The sequence below is a fragment of the Temnothorax americanus genome, unplaced genomic scaffold, assembly GCF_048541705.1.
Source record: "Temnothorax americanus isolate GAGA-0224 unplaced genomic scaffold, ASM4854170v1 Scaffold3, whole genome shotgun sequence".
NCBI lineage: Eukaryota > Metazoa > Arthropoda > Insecta > Hymenoptera > Formicidae > Temnothorax > Temnothorax americanus.
In genome coordinates this window covers 1,626,497-1,640,951 of record NW_027509442.1, presented here as the reverse complement: position 1 = coordinate 1,640,951, position 14,455 = coordinate 1,626,497, and the positions used below count along the sequence as shown (strand labels likewise).

The window sequence follows — 14,455 nt, the reverse complement described above, 5'->3', positions numbered from 1 at the left end:
CGGAAAGTTTCGGAAACGTCGAGCAAGAGTGAACGGCACCGCCGCAGAATGCAGAGCAGATGAGTACACTTTTGATAGATTAGTATATACGAATTAGCGATTTTATAAGCACTAATAACGGAATCTTTTGAAAATGTAACGCGCGATACGGGGTTGACTCGTGCACTTGCTTTCGGATGTAAAAAGATGTTTGTTCGAGAAATCGTTATAGTACGGAGAAGCAATGGCAACGGAGAGGAAAATGGTTATGACGAATAGCTTGTTGCATATAACTCTCTGAATCTGGTAAACTGACGCGTTCTGTTTTTATTTGATATTAATCTTCGAATTTTGTTTTTCGATGTTGAATGTCAATTCGCTCGTTGAAGCTATTGAAATATTTTGAGAAAACAGGAACCGCTGCACAAACAGTTTGAAAATTTATTTCTAAATAGGTATATAAAGTAATAAAATTTAGTGAGAGAGATTTATGAAATTACGCAGCAAATTATTCATCATGATTCGTTGATATCCCTTTTTGTTGATACTTCTCTCGTGGTTGCATTAAGTAGTGTTGTTAATGATGATCTTATTGCATATATAATACAAAGTGCATATGTGTATTACGAATAACGGCATTATACGCGTTACATTTTTGAAAGATATCTAGGTATATAATGAAGATATTTACCTTGGTTGTTATTAAAATGGTTTCTCAATATTTATAATTTGGCACAGCTGCGTAGCTGTATAATTTAACAAATTCACTTTTTGACGATCGACGGTTAACGCGGACATTTCGTTAATTTGTGAGTGGTGTTTTGGTGAATAGTCTACGCTGTACATTTCCCTTTTCGCTATTATAAATAAAATTATGCAGAAAGTGTGTAATGTGTAGTTTGCAGTAAATGTGTGGATGTAAGTTAATAATATTAGTAAGTCTAAAATTTGTGTAATTATTATTTGATCTTTTGTTCTTCATACGCAAGTTATAAAATTCGGTAAAAAGGCATAAAGGCATAAAGGCATAAGGTTATTATGAACTATATACGTATATTTTATCATCAAAATGGTTAATATAAAAAAATATATATTAAATACAAAATAGCGATACACACACACACACACACACACACACACACACACACACACACACACACACACACACACAGGAATTGACGTAAAGATATTATAGGATAAAGTAAATTGTTTTTGTATATTTAAAAATGAACTATACTAAAGAGGCTTGCTCTGAAATTTAAAGAATAATATAAAGTAATCGCACAATTAATATATACAAACAGTTATAATTTAAGTTATAATTTGTTGTACATATTGTGCGCGTTTGCATATGTGTGATAAAAATTTTATCAGATGAAACGAATATCGCGCCTTTTTCTGAAAAAAATTTACTAAAGAGATCGTTCGCCTCGATATTTTCCGCTTCAATTTCCAGTAATCTCACCTCTCGTGATTCATCTCAGTAGATAATTATAATTTTAGCGCGCTGATTATTATCATTTTTTTATTCCGCTTCGTTAGTCGCTAATTAAGCGTTGCCCCGGCATGCAAAACAGCATCACAATACATTCCGCACGATCTCGCCGCGATACGAATACATGCATCTCATGCCACGCCTGTTTTATGACGCGCGGACGCTGCAACAAAAGAGAGTGTAAATGAGAACTTACAAGTGACGGTGGGCTGATTTATTGCCGAATTGACTATTCATTTTCTTCACCTCCGGTGTGAGAAGTCACGCGGTCATTAGCCCGCGCCCGGTGCAGAAACCCCGTCGTTTGAATTAAGAGAATGAGAGAGGGAAAAAAAGAACAGAAAGGTTGCTCCCGTCGGTCGTCAAAGAGTCAACGGCGGATTCGTAATCTAGAGAGATCCGTGAAGTCCGATCCAGCTGGACTCCTCTCTTATTCAAGCCGTATTAGAATTGTACTTGGAACGGAGCTTGAAAAAATCTCGGGACAAAATTAATTAAGTAAACCTAAATGTTGGTGATTCTTCTTATGAGATGAGATGTCTTATCTTGTATGCATGAAAAAGAAAGTTGCTTTTTAAAACGGTAAAAAACTTTACGACCTCTTCTTCGTGATTTACTCATATATTGTTCGAAAATATAAATGTTACAGAACTTATTATCGAAATGTAGACGTAGCCAGGAAAAGAAGAAGTACAAGATGTATTTGCATTTAGCTAATTTCATAATTTTACGATTTATTACTAATATGTAGATAAAGAATAAAATAAAATGTCGCATATTTATATGTATATTTCGGATATTTTTGTGACACCCTGTTTTATTTAGTTTATTATGTGACGTCTAGGTTAATCTTTGATTATAACTTAGACTTAATATTTCATTATCAAAATTAATTTAAAATTAAATATTCTTGTATTTTTTAATTAAAATTTTGTGAAAGTTCAAAGTGCACTTGAAATTAAATAAAGAATAAAGTTTTTTATTTATAACTTAAACATTAATATAAAATTTTTATTTTTATAACATAAATCGAAAAAGAGATTAGACCTCCAAAAATAATTGTTAGAGATCGAAATATCCCGCATATACATATTTACTTATAATAATAAATTAAAAAATTATACTGCTTATTATATAAATATAAAAAACCTTTTTAACATGAAATTATTTTCATAGTATATTAATAACGTAAAATCCTGGCGATTTAATTTCAAACTCAATTCCTGGCTACGTTTCTCTCGATTGTCAAAATTATCGTTTCGATTATAATGATCCTCCGATACACGATTTTGGCTTCATACAAAAATTACGCGTATGAAACATAATTTAATCTGATAAATTAAATTTGGCTACAGAAGCAAGCCGATATTTGTGTGTCTGTGTAAAAAGCTTGCGACACGAAAATTTCTACTGGTGATTAACTTGAGAGTGTATCAGAGGGTTAAAGAAATGCATCTCTTGCCGAATTTCTCTCGACGAACACCGGCGCGCGCGACTTAAGGGGAGCACAAATCAACCGTCGAGCACGAAAAACGCGGGTTCCAGGAATGAGAGAGAACGGCCGTACAAAAGGGATTAATTGGCACTAGGCCGTGGATACGGATCATCGTGTACGCGCCGCGGCGAGTGTCGCGGTTTCTCGCTCGCGCGCGAGCGGCGGCGGCGCGAGTCATCGATTGACGACCGTAAAAGCGAACGGCACTTGGCACGGAAATCTCTCGATGTTTAATTCTCGTTATCCGTCCTTTCATCTATTCCAGTTTCATATGCTTCGCTCCTGTCTCTTTGCTTTTCATTTCTGCGGCAGCGATCGCATTAACTGCCGTTCAGCGGTGGATTTAAGCTTAAACCCGTGAGGCCTACAACGATGGCTTATCATCCGATTAAGACAGCGCACCTATCTTTTTCGATCACAACATGAAAAAAGACAGAAGGAAAAAAACTCTGAAATAACCGAAAACAAATTTGAAAACGGTTAAATCAAAACGCGAACCTTATTTTGACGAAAACACGATCCATTATTCACTCGAATTGTTCTTGTGATAATTTAGAACGTTTATTTCGAAAACATATTGGAATATTTAAGCGATACATTTTAACGAACTTTATGCGCTTCTTCTTAAATAAAATCTGTTGTTTTAATTTTGTATGTGCAGACGATTAATCGAATTCGAGTGATTATTGAGATTATTCAAAGACTTGTTACAAGCGGACGTCATTAGAGTTTCGAATTCGAGGGTGCGTAAACGGGTGCATAAATCCGCTGCTGATTTTTTTTTTAATCCTGTCCTCGCGATTGTGTGTAATATTGCTCGCGCACACACTGTCACGCGCGGACGCATAATCCAAGAACCCCGGGATCCTTCGCCGCGACAAATTTTCTCTCCCCGTTGAATCGCGCGCGACCGTCTTCGTCGTCTTGGAGGAGAGATATTCGGCGGAGAGATATGCTCGCATCACGACGCGCCCTTTGTGAGAACGAAAGATCGTCCCGATCGTCGACGTACCCTCCTGCCGCGCGCCGCGGAGAGCGACGTGAGGTCGAGGCCGACGCGCTCTGATAATAAATGATGTTTTATATCTGTCGTGCGGATGCCCGGCGGATATAGCATAGCCCGACGGAGGGAGGGAAGAGGAGGGAGAGAATTGTAATGCGACGAGGCGTCAATCTGCTTTTTCGTTCGCGCAGGGTGCGACAAATCATGTCGAGGCCGCACCGCATCGTTTCGCCGCTAACACGAGTACAGAGGAAGGTAAATCCCCGCGGTATCCTCGCGAGAATCGTTTTACGCATTCGCACGTATATATACACGGTGCTTCAGAAAAGTGTTAACACTTATATGGAAGTAACTTTTTTAGTGAGAAAGAACTGATAACGCACAAGATATCATAGTAATAAATGATTTTGTTTTCGAAGAGTCTCCACTTGTTCACCAACATTGTCGATACATTCTTGGAGTCTTCTCCAGGTGGTCTCCAGTGCCCTGAGACATTTCCATATAAGTATTAATATTTTTATGAAGCTCCCTGTATAAGGGATGCTTCACTGCCCATGGATGGAATCTTTGTGTGCGCATTCGGATTAGATGCTTCTACGAAAATCTCTTCTGACATCATATTTTTTTCACGCCTGTTATATTTTTGGGCGTCAGATAGCTTGATAAGCTAGCCGTGAATCAAGAAGTAATCGAAAGTAAAGTCTACTTGAAATTTAGTAAACAATAAGATTGTCTATCTATTTTCGAACCGGGAAGATTGATAAGATTTTGAACAACGATTTGTCGGCTATAATGAGTCGTTAATACCTTGGCGTTCCTGTTAAAGAAAAAATCACCCCATATTGATCAAAGATTGTGTGCAACACATCCGGCGTCTGATAATATTGCTGTATCATATTATGATCACGATATGGCAGGGTCGGATAAATGGGCTCGTAGATTGAGTCGGATTAGAGATGAAAGCAGAGAAAGTTCAACGATCGGGTAGAAGCAACGGTGTCTTCTGTCGACCAGATTTAATACACGAACAAATTAATAAATAAATTATGAAAAGGACTCGACGGACACATAAGATTTTGATCCGATTTAAACTCGTTGTGCAAAGCAAACAAAAATAATACAAATGCAAATGTAACCAAAAAACATATGCGTTTCGGTATTATTAATAGAATTTATCAAATAGAACAATGAAAATATCACTGCTTGTGTGGCAGAGGAGAGATACCTATTTTTCCGAGATATATATAGTCGACGTCGAATGGTCGAGTGGAATGTCCTTTTTGCTATCGTTGAGCGATATCGACAAGCGATCCTCTCGGAACTTACGAGCACTCAGCTCAATAAAAACGCGAGCCATTCTCTTTTTTTTTTTTTCCGAGGGAGGATATAACACCAGTGGACGATGTTTTTCCCCCTCTCCCGTCGCTGCTGTTAATTCGCCAATCGCTGAAAGCGAGCATCATAATTTCCGTTACCGTGCGCTCCGCCCGAAGCGATATTTCTTCCGCGTTTCCTTTGTTCGCTGTAGCGCGTGCGACAAAGGACGCGATAATTGCAAAGCCCTGTATGCGGTACGACCGATCGTTTTCGCGTGTGTTTCGCGAATAAACGACAATGCGCGGAGTTGCGGTGGATATTGTGTGTTGCGGAGCTCCGCTTAATTTCTGCGGCAACGTGAACGACTGGCGCGCTCCTATTTTCCGGGTTGAATGCGGCGAGTTTAATTCCCGATCGGTGGGGAAAAATAGTGTCTACCTTACGCGCTATCTACGCGGCGTTTCCGTCACCGCGAGTCATATTCATAGGTGAAGTTTGGTTTCAGGTATTCGAAGTCACTCTCGGACCCTTAAATCTTACTTATTTATTCGAGAAGATTGATAGGATATAAATTAAGAACGAGAGGTTTGTAGAATATTCCTCGCTCAATGTAAAATTGTCCATAAAATATTCGTACGTCGTTAAGATATCAGTTGTTGCTGGATCTCGATGTTTCAAGTTTCAACAAGTAGCTTAATTCTCCGCCCTTTAAAATTTGTCGTTCTTGCCGGACTTGTTGCCAGACGTTGCGGGACATACGAATCCGATTCAGCAAACTGGCAAGAAGTTACACATCAGATATGATTACGGATCTAGAACCGCAAATTAAACACTGATTAGTTCAGCGATAGAGTTGCGCCCCGCTAGCTAGCAAATGCTCGCACAACGGTCACGTGTTCCCCTACAACTAGTTACACCAACTTTCCTGGTTAGTTAACTCTTCTTGCTGTTCGGAGCAATCGCAAGGGATATTGTCGGTGGCGCGAGATAAGGCGATTACAGTATAGAAGGATCTAAAGAACCAAGTGTCGCCATTGAAGGGAGAAAGAACACAGTTAGAGAGCGCGGGCAGTTGTTGCGAGTTTACTCGTTTGTTTGCTCGAAACTGTACTTCCTCTGCAAGCAAGCGTGGTATCTCCGGAATAAATAAACAAAAATACCAGCCGGCTAATGGAAATATCTGATTTTTTCACGATTTTATCGAAGCTCCCGGTGTACGGGACGTTTTGGTAGGAAGTTCAGGTTCCGTTGCAGATTCAAGAACCTGATCTTTAATTGAAGTATCAGATTCTCGGTTATTTCGTGCGCGAAGCGCGAGAGCTCAACGCGGGCCGGGCTTCGCGCTATTAATTAACCGAGATCACGATCGGTATCGCGAAATACAGCGGGGCTTTATGCCGACGAGTCAATTCATCCGCATGTTTGTCTTTGTGTATAATTAATTCTTCCTCGTGTGCATTGGTTTTTTACTTCTTTTCTGCCTTCCCCTGCCCCCCTCCCTCCTGTTTATAAGAGAACTGACCGGCAACACACGCGAACGAGCAATTTGCGCGTTAGGCCGCGCCTCTATCGCGTTCTGCTTAATAACCCGTTAATATGCCCCTCGCAATCAGGCATCGGTCCATATTAAACGTACTGCGAGCCATCGAAATGACTCGGTAAATTATCCACAGGGCCCTTGCTTGCGCCACCGGCCAGCAATTCGCGCACCCTGCTAATTACGACGAGCGTGCACGCTCGGGACGATTAATTAGACAAATTAATTTAGTAAACTGTTAAGAGCGATCGCGCGACGATCTAACTGATCGGCACGTTGCAGCCTAGGAAATATCATTTACCAATATCATCTATCATAACGCAGTAATTGATGAAACCGGTATTAAGTCCTGCGAATTGACAAATATGTTTGTCAATCGATTATTGTGGGAAGCGAGAGAGCGCGATAGCAATAAACGATAACGGCGAGACAGGATCGCATGACTTCTTTTCTTTTTGCCGAAATCAAATTAATATTCGTATTTTAATGATTCGATAATGCCTATTTATTTTATTATTGGAAACAGCGGGGGGGCAACGTCACGTTTATCCCGGTATCACAATGATCTTGACTAACCCTACACCCGAAAGTGTATATGTATATGTATATGTATATAACCGGAGGTCGATATTATGACAAGGTATTATTGATTTCTGTTGATTGTACACAAGCAGAGTATAATTGGCCGAGACTCGAACACAGCCTAAATGGCAAGCCGAAATGTATTACCGCATCGTAATGAAAATTGGCCGTTGCGTGGATCGCAACGTGTGGTCACCTTCGATAGAGGATCACGGGATTTGTTAACAATGTTCTGGTATTGTCCTGCAAATTACTGTCCCTGCTAATACCTCGTTGATTCGTTCGCCGACCAAGTTGACAGAGCGCAAATTAATTTTTCTTAATTATTTTTCGAAAATTAGGCCTCTCTCTTTTTCTCGCTCTTAAGGAAATAAACTAATTGTGTAACATGTTTTGTAATTGTATCTGTGTAAACATATCTTTCGTCGGTTTATCTTCAACTTGACTTTTCAGTGAAAATACTGACTACAACAAGTGAGTAAAAGTAAATGCTTGATATATCCATTTGTTCGATCAGTTATAGGATAGGATATAAATTTTTTCTCGTGAAATCATAGGTATATGTAAAAAAGACGCTGCAGTAAAGTAACTAAATTTTCTTACAGTAAGTAAAGGTATAACTTTTTGTTTTCCCCCGATATATATCGGAATGTAATTTGCGCCAGCATTTTGCGTTAGGTCTCACAGATCCGTTTACACAGGTTTTCAAAACCTGTGGCATCGCGACTATTATAGTTTGAAGAAATTGCGAACAGTAGCACGATGTTTTTTACGTTGCTTTTTCGAGGCTCAACGCATATATTTGCCTACGTGTGTACGTGTGTACGTGTGGCGAAACAATGGACAACGCGCGCCGTATAGGCCGTAGGCCGTACCGGCGAAAAGCCAATCGCACCGGTCCCATTGTTTCAGTCGGCGTTCGCAGGTACGAAGCAGGTACATATGCTACTGTTCGATCGCCTGGTATTTGTAAAAGGGTTAACATCGGGTTAGGGCGGACCCGCCGATTGTTTGTCCGCTCATTTAACGGTTGGGAAGGCTTGGGGCGCGAAACCAGACGAGACGTGACTGCTCGTAAAGGTGACGCAGGTGAATAAGCCACGCACACAGCAGGAACCGGATATGAGCCCGATCCCGGTCGCCACGCGCGATAAGTCAAGACGTCGCGGTGGCCGCACGCTCTTCTTTTGTGTCCGTCGTCATAGCGACGGTGTGCTTAGGCTGCATTTGTATGTACAGAATATATTTATACCGAAAATTACGATTCATTTGAATTTCGTTGATCATAGATAGCGATATTGTCTGTATTAACATAAAATATTACATGTTTTGCAATACCTATGAATAAGCATATATACATATCTATAGATTATAGCGAAAATTATAATCTTCGGTGTTTATGTCACTCGACAAGAGGGGCAGAGCGACGATGGAGAATAAATTCAATCGAACGCTATCAGAATCGCGGTTATAGGCAAAGTTCGCAGGTTGCTCAACTTTCTCCCAATTTCCCCGGAGCTTTCCGGATGCTTTATAGCTCTTACAATTTTGCAAGTTTACGGCACAAGCAGCCACGCTTCTTTCTTCGCGATTCGCGCGTTTGATGCGAAAAGCGCCGATCGTCAATTCCGTATCTAAATCAAGAGCGTCTCATTCGTTCGTTAGAGCCCGCATAGTGCAAATGCACCTTTACAGCTACGTGGACGCAGTGTCTACATAGACCAGACAGCACCGTAAGTGGACCGTACTCGTCGTTTCCGGCGGGCGGATTCGTTAAAGCTAAAATGCATTTCGGTGCGCCGCGCAGGGAGTGACCACATTTCTACCTTTTACGAGGTTTGTCCTTTATACCAGATTTCCACCCTTTAATCTTACGGGACGTGTCAGCCGAATGCTGAGGCCTTTATCCGGTGTCTTGTACATACACGGTGCCTATATGAAAAGGACGTTCATCTTTTAGCTACGACCTCTTTGACAAATTATCAAAAGTGGTTTAATTCTTGGCGGAATGAAAGACCATTTACATCTATTGATTTTCCATCCATTTTGTTTATAATATTAATCCAATAATTTCAGATATTATGCTGGCATCCAGAACGATGGAACAATATAAAAATATAGGAAGAGTAATTCTTGAGTATCTGGGATCTTGGGATGAGGTTTTCGACATTTTTGATGAACAAATTTGACGAACTTATTTTTAGACAGATTTTTCCACAGACTTTGTTTGATTTATCATTTCTTTCGATATCGCAATATGCAGTTTTATTTCTAATATCGATTTTTAGGAAGGATGCCTTCTGTTCTTCGTGGCTTGTTGCCTTACGATATTTACTCTCATAGTTGACTTACTGGTAATATTGGTGAATTGGCTCTCACAAGTTATTGATATTTACTCTCGGTAATGAGCACGCGATACTGGTTTAACCACAACTGTGAAGTAACCGTCTCTTTAACGTTGTAACGTTGTTTGAACTTTAAAATCATTATTGAGGTGATTTTATTTTGGATCTTGCACATTTTTTTGTTACCTCAATGTCTGTTGCAAACAGCACGTTATTTCCCTGGAGTCATCCGGTTTAAGTCATTCAGTGGTATTGTTTAAAAAGAAGTCAACTAAGTTTTTTTTTTTAATGTGCAAAAAATATCCGTAAAAAGACTTTCTTAGAAAAATAAGAATAAGCCTGATCGCAGTGATATTCTAATAACTAGTAAAAATTAGTAATATTCTGATTAATACTTTGATGTCACCGGAGTTGATGCCGATAAAACGTACAATACAACTTTTTACACGGTTCGTGCGACTTTTGATCGAGACCACGGGGAAAAGTACAATTGCGGCTATTATTGTCGCGGAATGATTCATAGGCGGGCAGAGACAGTGACGTATGGCTGACTTTGCGCGAAGACAAATTTACATCCTGTCCCGCGCGTATAATATGGTCATCATATATGCAACGTGTCTTGCAATACAGGCATATCTGTCCTATAAAATCTCTTAACGGGGTTGCAGGCGTATTCAGGGTAGCAGGCAGATGCTATCGTTTCCGGACGATAGGGCGGTCGGAATTACGCCAATTTTGGGCAGACCAACGCGGCGACGCCATATATCGGAACGACAGCTGCTTATTTTCACAACACACGCGCGGAGAGAGAGAGAGAGAGAGAGAGAGAGAGAGGGGGGCGAGCGATTTCTGGCAGAAATTATATTTCACCCTTGAGAAATTGCGGTTTATATGCGCGAGGTTACGGTTTTTGGCTTCGCCAATGTCTCCGCCGTCGTCGTTCGCCGTTCCACTTCGCGTAATGCATGCAGTGGAAGTCGGTGCGCGTACTTCATCGGCGTTATTACGGCTTAAATTTTTCCGCGTTTCTAACGAGAGCAGAATACAATCTGAAGAATCGTAACGAATGATATTACGCTCTAATCCCTTCTACAGTGGAGAAACTCTTCCCTCGCATGGAGGGATATTTCTGAAAGCCATTTTACTGCTGCGATTGTAATGACTTTGGTTATTTATTTCTTCCCGGTTATTATAAGAGAAAGAGAAATTAAGATCAACGTTATTACAGTTAAAAAAGAAATTTGTACGATGCAAAATTGTCCGGAAATACTTTGATCTTCTAAAGCTGATATTTTACTATAACGTAATATTGAAGTTTAAAAATTTTTTTATCTATAGTTGCACTTTTATATAGTCGGTGATACTTTGTATTTCTTAATGAGTTAATAATAGAATATAAAACTGTGGGATAGCCCGCATACCTACATATATACACATATATATAGACATGTAGAATGCAATGTTCACCTGTGTGGCGCATGCCAAATGGAAATTACATAGCTGTTTATCTAAGAGATAAACGAGACAAACGTCAAGAATTTTATGGCTAAGGCCGAGCGCCCTAAACGCTACTTACAGTTTCGAGGCATGCCAAGCTGCCATGCATATGCTCTCCTCGCCTCCACCATCACCACCTGTCATTCTAATAAATTTTACCGCTGTGTGTAACGTCGTCGGCCACGTTATTGGCAGATAGCCCCGGTTATGAATTGTAGCAATTCACGAAGGTCTCTTTGTCAAACTTCCTCGTTCCCTGGCGCAAATTCAATTTTCCCTGATCGCAAGTATGAATTACAGATCTGCAACGTATTACTGCGAGATCGCTGGCGTGCTGAATTATTACATAGATTTATTAAGAGTACATCAGCTGGGAGCTCGAATTTTCCCAGTTCCATAAAACCGTCTCGCACGCGAACTATCGCGATACTTGAAACTTTTCCTACGTATGAGCAGGAAGATGCATGAACGAGGAAATGCACCGAACTAGATAAAACGAATTCCTCCCCTGTTCTAGTTTTGCAAATATTCCTCTGCGTGTTTATTAAAAAGATTCAATCGTTCAACCGTTCAACCTTTCAAAATAATATTTGGATAAATTTCCATACAATAGCCTATATCGCGCACCGATTACGCGTTCGAATCACAATAATTGATTTCCTCTTTGGTAATTCGTAACTAAAAAATCATCGATCCGTGTCCTCTTGGGGACAGTTTTTCCGAGTTACTCAAGCGGAATATACTTGCAAAAGACAAAAGAATCTAATTAGAGATATGCACTTCGTATAGCGTATAATTTTACATATTCTTTTCTGCAGCCCGACATTTACGTATTACATAAATATACATGAATAAATCGACGTTATATACTTTATGTTGGGGACATTTCGTTGGTATGAATTCACGTTGCAAACACAGCGAGGTTGTTTTAAGAGATAATTTTAACGAGTTACTCAACGTCGACGCAAAACGAGAGAGCTCGAGGATAACGTACGATATTCGATATTCACGAAAGTTTACAATTCCGCAAAAGGAAAATCTAGCTTGATGTCACGTATTCGATAACACGCGGGTTATGCCGCTCCAATGTTTACAAAATCTCGATGGTAGTTAATGGCTATTGAGCATAAAAGTCCTCGTCTCCAAAGAACTAAGCTATCTCAACGAAAGATTACCAGGATGGAGAGATAAATCACCACAGAATCCCGCAAACCCGAGAGAGGTATTACTAGAGACGAGTCGGTATTACTTGAATGGAATATAACTTAATTAGCGTACTAATCCCCATTTAAACTCATTACTTGGTCGACGGTTTATTTCGCAAGCTTTCCGAAAGTTTTCTCTCTTGCGACACGGAAAAGTACTTCCGCGAATGGCGAATGCGGTAATGTAAAAGACGTTTAAAATATTTGGTCTGTTAATTTAGTAATATATACATTATACAATGTTTTTGTCGGGAAAAGTATCTAGGATATTTTTGGTCGATAGTTTATCCATCGACTGGAACTTACTGATATGATGATGCAGGTACATCGCCCGATGACATAACGTAACATATTATCAAAAACATCCGTTATAGCTTTAACAGAGTAATAATCGAAGATAGCGGTCTTCGAACCTGCATCTGCTACTCGTGTCTGCAAATACTCGAGTCAGAATTAATTTAGCAATCCGCTATATACGCTATTTACGGTTCAATATATTATGGTGCAAACAACATGCACCTGTTCTTCGATTTACAAAAATTCACGTAGCATGAAATTAAGTAATAATTATATCATAATCAGGAAAGTAAATTTAAAAAAAATCAATTATAAAATATCATACTTATAGGGAAGTAAGTGTAGCTTTAAAAGTAAATTAAAGTATAAATTAAAAAAGAGATTGTAATGTGCATTTTATACCACTAATTAAATAACGACGGCAATTACAGTATACACATAACGGAACCAATTTTATTGAATGTACATACTCCAACAAAATGTAATCAATATATAATTTTTTACAAATAAACATGTAATTTTACGCTACTTGAAAACACGAATTGCAACTGCAAACGCAGCGCATTACGTTAATTTTTAAACGCAAATATTATTAAAAATTACATTACAGACGATTCATTGTGCAGATTATTCGAGAGAGATTAATTTACTTTTCCATATACATGTTTCATATTATTTACATATATTTATCCCTTGATATTTTTTTCTGAATAATTTAATCTTTATCGCACTTTACTCGTTTCGCATTCGTCTCTCAAGTGAGTGGTCTGCGTTTAAAGATCGATTTTATCTTATTGTTGATCCGCCCGATCGATTGCGGGCACGCCTGTTCGGCAATTCGACAGCGACCTAAGCGGCAATACTTATATGCGGTTTCACGACACTCGCACTCTCCGCGTTTGATGCCATCAGACTGTAATTCCTGTCGAGCATTATCCGCGTTCCCGGAGCGTCCGGTATTTCTGCGGTGCGTCTGCGTGTACACACGCGTCGCTCTAGAACGCGCCGTGCGTGCGTCTGGATCGCGTGTGCGCGCGCGCGCGCGCAATATCCACCTGGCACCGCAACATACAATCGGTATGCGTGTGTATTACGTGCGCCTGTACGCGTGCATCGATACATACCTGGTATACCTACGTATACGCGAAATACCGCATGCGGAATATTTACCGGGACCCACATCAGATGTTTGAACCTGTCAGAGCGACGCGCGTATCGCGAGACTCGCCTGCCCCGCACAATGGCCAACTCGAATTAATCCTCCGGGGAGAAGCGAAGCTCCCGTGACGGGTTTCTCTCATATTCGTCACTTCGTCAGTGACAGAGATCGCGGTTGATACTTTGATACTTGATGGGAACGAGCGCTTACTCCGTTTCGTTTATATTCGTGCTATTGCCGCGCTTAAAGGAAACATGCGCTTTGATTCCACCTTTTGTGTCGCGCATTATCCGGGGATATTACAATTTGTGTCCGATGATGAGCTTTTCCGGCAGTCCCTTTTAATTATGAGTTTAATTAAAGGCCACGATTCCTCGTTATTGTTCATCGTAATAACGAGATACGTATAATAATAAGATAAAAGAGATAAAAAAGCACCACACACATCTGGTAGGAATAAAAAGAGTTAAGATATTTTCTGAAGCAATGTTTTTTAAAAGGAAGATTACATTTAAATTTAAATTTTAACAATATGTTTCAATAG

The 14,455-nt window shown here is 39.8% G+C and overlaps 1 protein-coding gene and 1 long non-coding RNA gene across 6 annotated transcripts in view; one reads left to right on the top strand and one right to left on the bottom strand.

Moving 5' to 3' along the window:
- Positions 1–14,455, top strand: part of LOC143900010 (uncharacterized) — a 160,019-nt gene that overhangs the window by 136,127 nt on the left and 9,437 nt on the right. The window contains exons 1-2 of one of the 4 annotated variants that reach the window (XM_077410894.1): positions 41–59; positions 4,164–4,227. The exons of 2 other annotated variants lie outside the window; for them this stretch is intronic. The gene's annotated coding sequence lies outside the window, so the exon portion shown is untranslated. Of the gene's footprint in view, positions 1–40; positions 60–2,509; positions 4,228–14,455 lie in introns of those variants that run through there. One more of the 4 variants, XM_077410893.1, reaches the window with a different exon arrangement.
- LOC143900013 (uncharacterized) overlaps positions 1–14,455 on the bottom strand; it is a 95,248-nt gene that overhangs the window by 75,155 nt on the left and 5,638 nt on the right. The window lies entirely within an intron of this gene.